The 9,088-nt window shown below is 34.8% G+C and overlaps 1 non-coding gene across 1 annotated transcript; it reads right to left on the reverse strand.

Moving 5' to 3' along the window:
- Positions 1–4,107: 4,107 nt before the first annotated feature.
- Positions 4,108–4,180, reverse strand: TRNAR-CCU (transfer RNA arginine (anticodon CCU)). The gene has a single exon. It is a non-coding gene; the product is annotated as a tRNA-Arg (tRNA).
- Between the last annotated feature and the right edge of the window lie 4,908 nt (positions 4,181–9,088).

A 9,088-nucleotide genomic window follows, 5' to 3' on the forward strand; every position in this document is an offset into this window, starting at 1 on the left:
GCAACAAAGGATCATGCATGCCAGATGGCACTTGAATAAGCTTTCCACAGTGATAGAAAAGTAACAAAAAAACCACAACAATGTTATAATAAATGTCATTTTTAGCTTCTGTGGTCATGTTTTTGCAATCTAAACACTACAAGACTGTTGTACAGTTGAAGCAAGGATAAAATATCAACTCTAATAACAACACAGCTGCTTTAATGAGTTCTACCCCAGATGGGACTTGAACCCACAATCCCTGTTTTAGAAGGCCAGTGCCTTATCCATTAGGCTACTGGGGCTTACTGACTTTCTCATTCAAGACTGATAGGTTTTTAATAGTCAATTATTTATTTTTGAGAAAAAGTGAAGCTGTTTACTGTGTTCTTTGCATTACCAAGTCCAGCATGAAATGTGCTGGTACTATCCAGAGCTGCCAGTATGGATTATCATGCTCTATTGCAAAAAATCAATTTGATGCAACTGCTTTACCTACAGTATGTTAATCTTTTCCATTATTGTTTTGTTGGCTGACTGAAGGAAGATATGCAGTGCATTTGAACCAAAGCAGATGTGTGCTGACAACTTAAATTCACAATCATGTTTGTGTTTTTTCTTTCTTTCTTTCTTTCTTTCTTTCTTTCTTTCTTTCTTTCTTTCTTTCTTTCTTTCTTTCTTTCTTTCTTTCTTTCTTTCTTCCATCCTTTGTAATATCATATTAAATATTAAGGTAGAAGATTATAATCAATGACCAATGACATAAGAAAAAGGAAAAAAACTGTAAACAAAACTGCTCCAGGTGAGGCTTGAATTCACAACCTTGATATTGCTCAACAGATACTGTCTTATAAGTACCACGCTCTGACCAATTGCACCACTGGAGCACTTTGCAGCATAAAACAGTTATGCTAGATGTGGATTTTATTCAATACAATCAGTACAGTCATAAGAATTTAAAAAGAAAATCATTTTTGGTGATGAATGATGAGCAACAAAGGATCGTGCATGCCAGATGGCACTTGAATAAGCTTTCCACAGTGATAGAAAAGTATAAAAAAAAACACAACAATGTTATAATAAATGTCATTTTTAGCTTCTGTGGTCATGTTTTTGCAATCTAAACACTACAAGACTGTTGTACAGATGAAGCAAGGATAAAATATCAACTCTAGTGACGACACAGCTGCTTTAATGAGTTCCACCCCAGATAGGACTTGAACCCACAATCCCTGTTTTAGGAGGCCAGTGCCTTATCCATTAGGCCACTGGTGCTTACTGACTTTCTTAGTCAAGACTGATAGGTTTTTAATAGTTAATTATTTATTTTTGAGAAAAAGTGAAGCTGTTTACTGTGTTCTTTGCATTACCAAGTCCAGCAAGAAATGTGCTGGTACTATCCAGAGCTGTCAGTATGGATTATCATGCTATATTGCAAAAAATCTATTTGATGCAACTGCTTTACCAACAGTGTGTTAATCTTTTCAATTGCTGTTTTGTTGGCTGACTCAAGGAAGATATGCAGTGCATTTGAACCAAAGCAGATGTGTGCTGACAACTTAAATTCACAATCATATTTGTGTTTTTTCTTTTTCTTTCTTTCTTTCTTTCTTTCTTTCGTTCTTTCTTTCTTTCTTTCTTTCTTTCTTTCTTTCTTTCTTCCATCCTTTGTAATATCATATTAAATATTAAGGTAGAAGATTATAATCAATGACTAATGACATAAGAAAAAGGAAAAAAACTGTAAACAAAGCTGCTCCAGGTGAGGCTTGAATTCACAACCTTGACATTGCTCAACAGATACTGTCTTAAAAGTACCACACTCTGACCAATTGCACCACTGGAGCACTTCGCAGCATGAAACAGTTATGCTAGATGTGGATTTGATTCAATACAATCAGTACAGTCATACGAATTTAAAAAGAAAATCATTTTTGGTGATGAATGATGAGCAACAAAGGAACATGCATGCCAGATGGCACTTGAATAAGCTGTCCACAGTGATAGAAAAGTAAAAAAAAAAAAACCACATCAATGTTATAATAAATGTCATTTTTAGCTTCTGTGGTCATGTTTTTGCAATCCAAACACTTCAAGACTGTTGTACAGTTGAAGCAAGGATAAAATATCAATTCTAGTAATAACACAGCTGCCTTAATGAGTTCCACCCCAGATGGGTCCTGAACCCACAATCCCTGTTTTAGGAGGCCAGTGCCTTATCCGTTAGGCCACTGGTGCTTACTGACTTTCTCATTCAAGACTGATAGGTTTTTAATAGTCAATTATTTATTTTTGAGAAAAAGTGAAGCTGTTTACTGTGTTCTTTGCATTACCAAGTCCAGCAAGAAATGTGCTGGTACTATCCAGAGCTGTCAGTATGGATTATCATGCTATATTGCAAAAAATCTATTTGATGCAACTGCTTTACCAACAGTGTGTTAATCTTTTCCATTGTTGTTTTGTTGGCTGACTGAAGGAAGATATGCAGTGCATTTGAACCAAAGCAGATGTGTGCTGACAACTTAAATTCACAATCATGTTTGTGTTTTTTCTTTCTTTCTTTCTTTCTTTCTTTCTTTCTTTCTTTCTTTCTTTCTTTCTTTCTTTCTTTCTTTCTTTCTTTCTTTCTTTCTTTCTTTCTTTCTTCCATCCTTTGTAATATCATATTAAATATTAAGGTAGAAGATTATAATCAATGACTAATGACATAAGAAAAAGGAAAAAAACTGTAAACAAAAATGCTCCAGGTGAGGCTTGAATTCACAACCTTGATATTGCTCAACAGATACTGTATTATAAGTACCACGCTCTGACCAATTGCACCACTGGAGCACTTTGCAGCATAAAACAGTTATGCTAGATGTGGATTTTATTCAATACAATCAGTACAGTCATAAGAATTTAAAAAGAAAATCATTTTTGGTGATGAATGATGAGCAACAAAGGATCATGCATGCCAGATGGCACTTGAATAAGCTTTCCACAGTGATAGAAAAGTAACAAAAAAACCACAACAATGTTATAATAAATGTCATTTTTAGCTTCTGTGGTCATGTTTTTGCAATCTAAACACTACAAGACTGTTGTACAGTTGAAGCAAGGATAAAATATCAACTCTAATAACAACACAGCTGCTTTAATGAGTTCCAGCCCAGATTGGACTTGAACCCACAATCCCCGGCTTAGGAGGCCAGTGCCTTATCCATTAGGCTACTGGGGCTTACTGACTTTCTCATTCAAGACTGATAGGTTTTTAATAGTCAATTATTTATTTTTGAGAAAAAGTAAAGCTGTTTACTGTGTTCTTTGCATTACCAAGTCCAGCATGAAATGTGCTGGTACTATCCAGAGCTGCCAGTATGGATTATCATGCTCTATTGCAAAAAATCAATTTGATGCAACTGCTTTAACTACAGTATGTTAATCTTTTCCATTATTGTTTTGTTGGCTGACTGAAGAAAGATATGCAGTGCATTTGAACCAAAGCAGATGTGTGCTGACAACTTAAATTCACAATCATGTTTGTGTTTTTTATTTTTCTTTCTTTCTTTCTTTCTTTCTTTCTTTCTTTCTTTCTTTCTTTCTTTCTTTCTTTCTTTCTTTCTTTCTTTCTTTCTTTCTTTCTTCCATCCTTTGTAATATCATATTAAATATTAAGGCAGAAGATTATAATTAATGACTAATGACATAAGAAAAAGGAAAAAAACTGTAAACAAAACTGCTCCAGGTGAGGCTTGAATTCACAACCTTGATATTGCTCAACAGATACTGTCTTATAAATACCACGCTCTGACCAATTGCACCACTGGAGCTCTTTGCAGCATGAAACAGTTATGCTAGATGTGGATTTTATTCAATACAATCAGTACAGTCATAAGAATTTAAAAAGAAAATCATTTTTGGTGATGAATGATGAGCAACAAAGGATCGTGCATGCCAGATGGCACTTGAATAAGCTTTCCACAGTGATAGAAAAGTAAAAAAAAAAACCTCAACAATGTTATAATAAATGTCATTTTTAGCTTCTGTGGTCATGTTTTTGCAATCTAAACACTACAAGACTGTTGTACAGTTGAAGCAAGGATAAAATATCAACTCTAATAACAACACAGCTGCTTTAATGAGTTCCACCCCAGATGGGTCTTGAACCCACAATCCCCGGCTTAGGAGGCCAGTGCCTTATCCATTAGGCTACTGGGGCTTACTGACTTTCTCATTCAAGACTGATAGGTTTTTAATAGTCAATTATTTATTTTTGAGAAAAAGTGAAGCTGTTTACTGTGTTCTTTGCATTACCAAGTCCAGCAAGAAATGTGCTGGTACTATCCAGAGCTGTCAGTATGGATTATCATGCTCTATTGCAAAAAATCTATTTGATGCAACTGCTTTACCAACAGTGTGTTAATCTTTTCAATTGCTGTTTTTTTGGCTGACAGAAGGAAGATATGCAGTGCATTTGAACCAAAGCAGATGTGTGCTGACAACTTAAATTCACAATCATAATTGTGTTTTTTCTTTCTTTCTTTCTTTCTTTCTTTCTTTCTTTCTTTCTTTCTTTCTTTCTTTCTTTCTTTCTTCCATCCTTTGTAATATCATATTAAATATTAAGGTAGAAGATTATAATCAATGACTAATGACATAAGAAAAAGGAAAAAAACTGTAAACAAAACTGCTTCAGGTGAGACTTGAATTCACAACCTTGACATTGCTCAACAGATACTGTCTTATAAGTAACACACGCTGTCCAATTGCACCACTGGAGCACTTTGCAGCATAAAACAGTTATGCTAGATGTGGATTTTATTCAATACAATCAGTACAGTCATAAGAATTTAAAAAGAAAATCATTTTTGGTGATGAATGATGAGCAACAAAGGATCATGCATGCCAGATGGCACTTGAATAAGCTTTCCACAGTGATAGAAAAGTAAACAAAAAACCCACAACAATGTTATAATAAATGTCATTTTTAGCTTCTGTGGTCATGTTTTTGCAATCTAAACACTACAAGACTGTTGTACAGTTGAAGCAAGGATAAAATATTAACTCTAGTGACGACACAGCTGCTTTAATGAGTTCCATCCCAGATGGGACTTGAACCCACAATCCCTGGTTTAGGAGGCCAGTGCCTTATCCAAATAGCCACTGGGGCTTACTTACTTTCTCCTTCAAAACTGATAGGTTTTTAATAGTCAATTATTTATTTTTGAGAAAAAGTGAAGCTGTTTACTGTGTTCTTTGCATTACCAAGTCCAGCATGAAATGTGCTGGTACTATCCAGAGCTGCCAGTATGGATTATCATGCTCTATTGCATAAAATCAATTTGATGCAACTGCTTTACCTACAGTATGTTAATCTTTTCCATTGTTGTTTTGTTGGCTGACTGAAGGAAGATATGCAGTGCATTTGAACCAAAGCAGATGTGTGCTGACAACTTAAATTCACAATCATGTTTGTGTTTTTTCTTTCTTTCTTTCTTTCTTTCTTTCTTTCTTTCTTTCTTTCTTTCTTTCTTTCTTTCTTTCTTTCTTCCATCCTTTGTAATATCATATTCAATATTAAGGTAGAAGATTATAATCAATGACTAATGACATAAGAAAAAGGAAAAAATCTGTAAACAAAACTGCTTCAGGTGAGACTTGAATTCACAACCTTGACATTGCTCAACAGATACTGTCTTATAAGTAACACACGCTGTCCAATTGCACCACTGGAGCACTTTGCAGCATAAAACAGTTATGCTAGATGTGGATTTTATTCAATACAATCAGTACAGTCATAAGAATTTAAAAAGAAAATCATTTTTGGTGATGAATGATGAGCAACAAAGGATCATGCATGCCAGATGGCACTTGAATAAGCTTTCCACAGTGATAGAAAAGTAAACAAAAAACCCACAACAATGTTATAATAAATGTCATTTTTAGCTTCTGTGGTCATGTTTTTGCAATCTAAACACTACAAGACTGTTGTACAGTTGAAGCAAGGATAAAATATTAACTCTAGTGACGACACAGCTGCTTTAATGAGTTCCACCCCAGATGGACCTTGAACCCACAATTCCTGGTTTAGGAGGCCAGTGCCTTATCCAAAGGGCCACTGGGGCTTACTTACTTTCTCCTTCAAAACTGATAGGTTTTTAATAGTCAATTATTTATTTTTGAGAAAAAGTGAAGCTGTTTACTGTGTTCTTTGCATTACCAAGTCCAGCATGAAATGTGCTGGTACTATCCAGAGCTGCCAGTATGGATTATCATGCTCTATTGCAAAAAATCAATTTGATGCAACTGCTTTACCTACTGTATGTTAATCTTTTCCATTGTTGTTTTGTTGGCTGACTGAAGGAAGATATGCAGTGCATTTGAACCAAAGCAGATGTGTGCTGACAACTTAAATTCACAATCATGTTTGTGTTTTTTCTTTCTTTCTTTCTTTCTTTCTTTCTTTCTTTCTTTCTTTCTTTCTTTCTTTCTTTCTTTCTTTCTTTCTTTCTTTCTTTCTTTCTTTCTTTCTTTCTTTCTTCCATCCTTTGTAATATCATATTAAATATTAAGGTAGAAGATTATAATCAATGACTAATGACATAAGAAAAAGGAAAAAAACTGTAAACAAAACTGCTTCAGGTGAGACTTGAATTCACAACCTTGACATTGCTCAACAGATACTGTCTTATAAGTACCACGCGCTGTCCAATTGCACCACTGGAGCACTTTGCAGCATAAAACAGTTATGCTAGATGTGGATTTTATTCAATACAATCAGTACAGTCATAAGAATTAAAAAAAAAAATCATTTTTGGTGATGAATGATGAGCAACAAAGGATCATGCATGCCAGATGGCACTTGAATAAGCTTTCCACAGTGATAGAAAAGTTAAAAAAAAACACAACAATGTTATAATAAATGTCATTTTTAGCTTCTGTGGTCATGTTTTTGCAATCTAAACACTACAAGACTGTTGTACAGTTGAAGCAAGGATAAAATATCAACTCTAATGACAACACAGCTGCTTTAATTAGTTCCACCCCACATGGGACTTGAACCCACAATCCCTGGCTTAGGATGCCAGTGCCTTATCCATTAGGCTACTGGGGCTTACTGACTTTCTCATTCAAGACTGATAGGTTTTTAATAGTCAATTATTTATTTTTGAGAAAAAGTGAAGCTGTTTACTGTGTTCTTTGCATTACCAAGTCCAGCATGAAATGTGCTGGTACTATCCAGAGCTGCCAGTATGGATTATCATGCTCTATTGCAAAAAATCAATTTGATGCAACTGCTTTACCTACAGTATATTAATCTTTTCCTTTATTGTTTTGTTGGCTGACTGAAGGAAGATATGCAGTGCATTTGAACCAAAGCAGATGTGTGCTGACAACTTAAATTCACAATCATGTTTGTGTTTTTTCTTTCTTTCTTTCTTTCTTTCTTTCTTTCTTTCTTCCATCCTTTGTAATATCATATTAAATATTAAGGTAGAAGATTATAATCAATGACTAATGACATAAGAAAAAGGAAAAAAACTGTAAACAAAACTGCTCCAGGTGAGGCTTGAATTCACAACCTTGATATTGCTCAACAGATACTGTCTTATAAGTACCACGCTCTGACCAATTGCACCACTGGAGCACTTTGCAGCATAAAACAGTTATGCTAGATGTGGATTTTATTCAATACAATCAGTACAGTCATAAGAATTTAAAAAGAAAATCATTTTTGGTGATGAATGATGAGCAACAAAGGATCGTGCATGCCAGATGGCACTTGAATAAGCTTTCCACAGTGATAGAAAAGTATAAAAAAAAACACAACAATGTTATAATAAATGTCATTTTTAGCTTCTGTGGTCATGTTTTTGCAATCTAAACACTACAAGACTGTTATACAGTTGAAGCAAGGATAAAATATCAACTCTAGTGACGACACAGCTGCTTTAATGAGTTCCACCCCAGATGGGACTTGAACCCACAATCCCTGTTTTAGGAGGCCAGTGCCTTATCCATTAGGCCACTGGTGCTTACTGACTTTCTTAGTCAAGACTGATAGGTTTTTAATAGTTAATTATTTATTTTTGAGAAAAAGTGAAGCTGTTTACTGTGTTCTTTGCATTACCAAGTCCAGCAAGAAATGTGCTGGTACTATCCAGAGCTGTCAGTATGGATTATCATGCTATATTGCAAAAAATCTATTTGATGCAACTGCTTTACCAACAGTGTGTTAATCTTTTCAATTGCTGTTTTGTTGGCTGACTCAAGGAAGATATGCAGTGCATTTGAACCAAAGCAGATGTGTGCTGACAACTTAAATTCACAATCATATTTGTGTTTTTTCTTTTTCTTTCTTTCTTTCTTTCTTTCTTTCTTTCTTTCTTTCTTTCTTTTTTTCTTTCTTCCATCCTTTGTAATATCATATTAAATATTAAGGTAGAAGATTATAATCAATGACTAATGACATAAGAAAAATGACAAAAACTGTAAACAAAGCTGCTCCAGGTGAGGCTTGAATTCACAACCTTGACATTGCTCAACAGATACTGTCTTAAAAGTACCACACTCTGACCAATTGCACCACTGGAGCACTTCGCAGCATGAAACAGTTATGCTAGATGTGGATTTGATTCAATACAATCAGTACAGTCATACGAATTTAAAAAGAAAATCATTTTTGGTGATGAATGATGAGCAACAAAGGAACATGCATGCCAGATGGCACTTGAATAAGCTGTCCACAGTGATAGAAAAGTAAAAAAAAAAAACCACATCAATGTTATAATAAATGTCATTTTTAGCTTCTGTGGTCATGTTTTTGCAATCCAAACACTACAAGACTGTTGTACAGTTGAAGCAAGGATAAAATATCAATTCTAGCAATAACACAGCTGCCTTAATGAGTTCCACCCCAGATGGGTCCTGAACCCACAATCCCTGTTTTAGGAGGCCAGTGCCTTATCCATTAGGCCACTGGTGCTTACTGACTTTCTCATTCAAGACTGATAGGTTTTTAATAGTCAATTATTTATTTTTGAGAAAAAGTGAAGCTGTTTACTGTGTTCTTTGCATTACCAAGTCCAGCAAGAAATGTGCTGGTACTATCCAGAGCTGTCAGTAT

This window comes from Pseudophryne corroboree, unplaced genomic scaffold (assembly GCF_028390025.1).
Source record: "Pseudophryne corroboree isolate aPseCor3 unplaced genomic scaffold, aPseCor3.hap2 scaffold_129, whole genome shotgun sequence".
NCBI classification, from domain to species: domain Eukaryota; kingdom Metazoa; phylum Chordata; class Amphibia; order Anura; family Myobatrachidae; genus Pseudophryne; species Pseudophryne corroboree.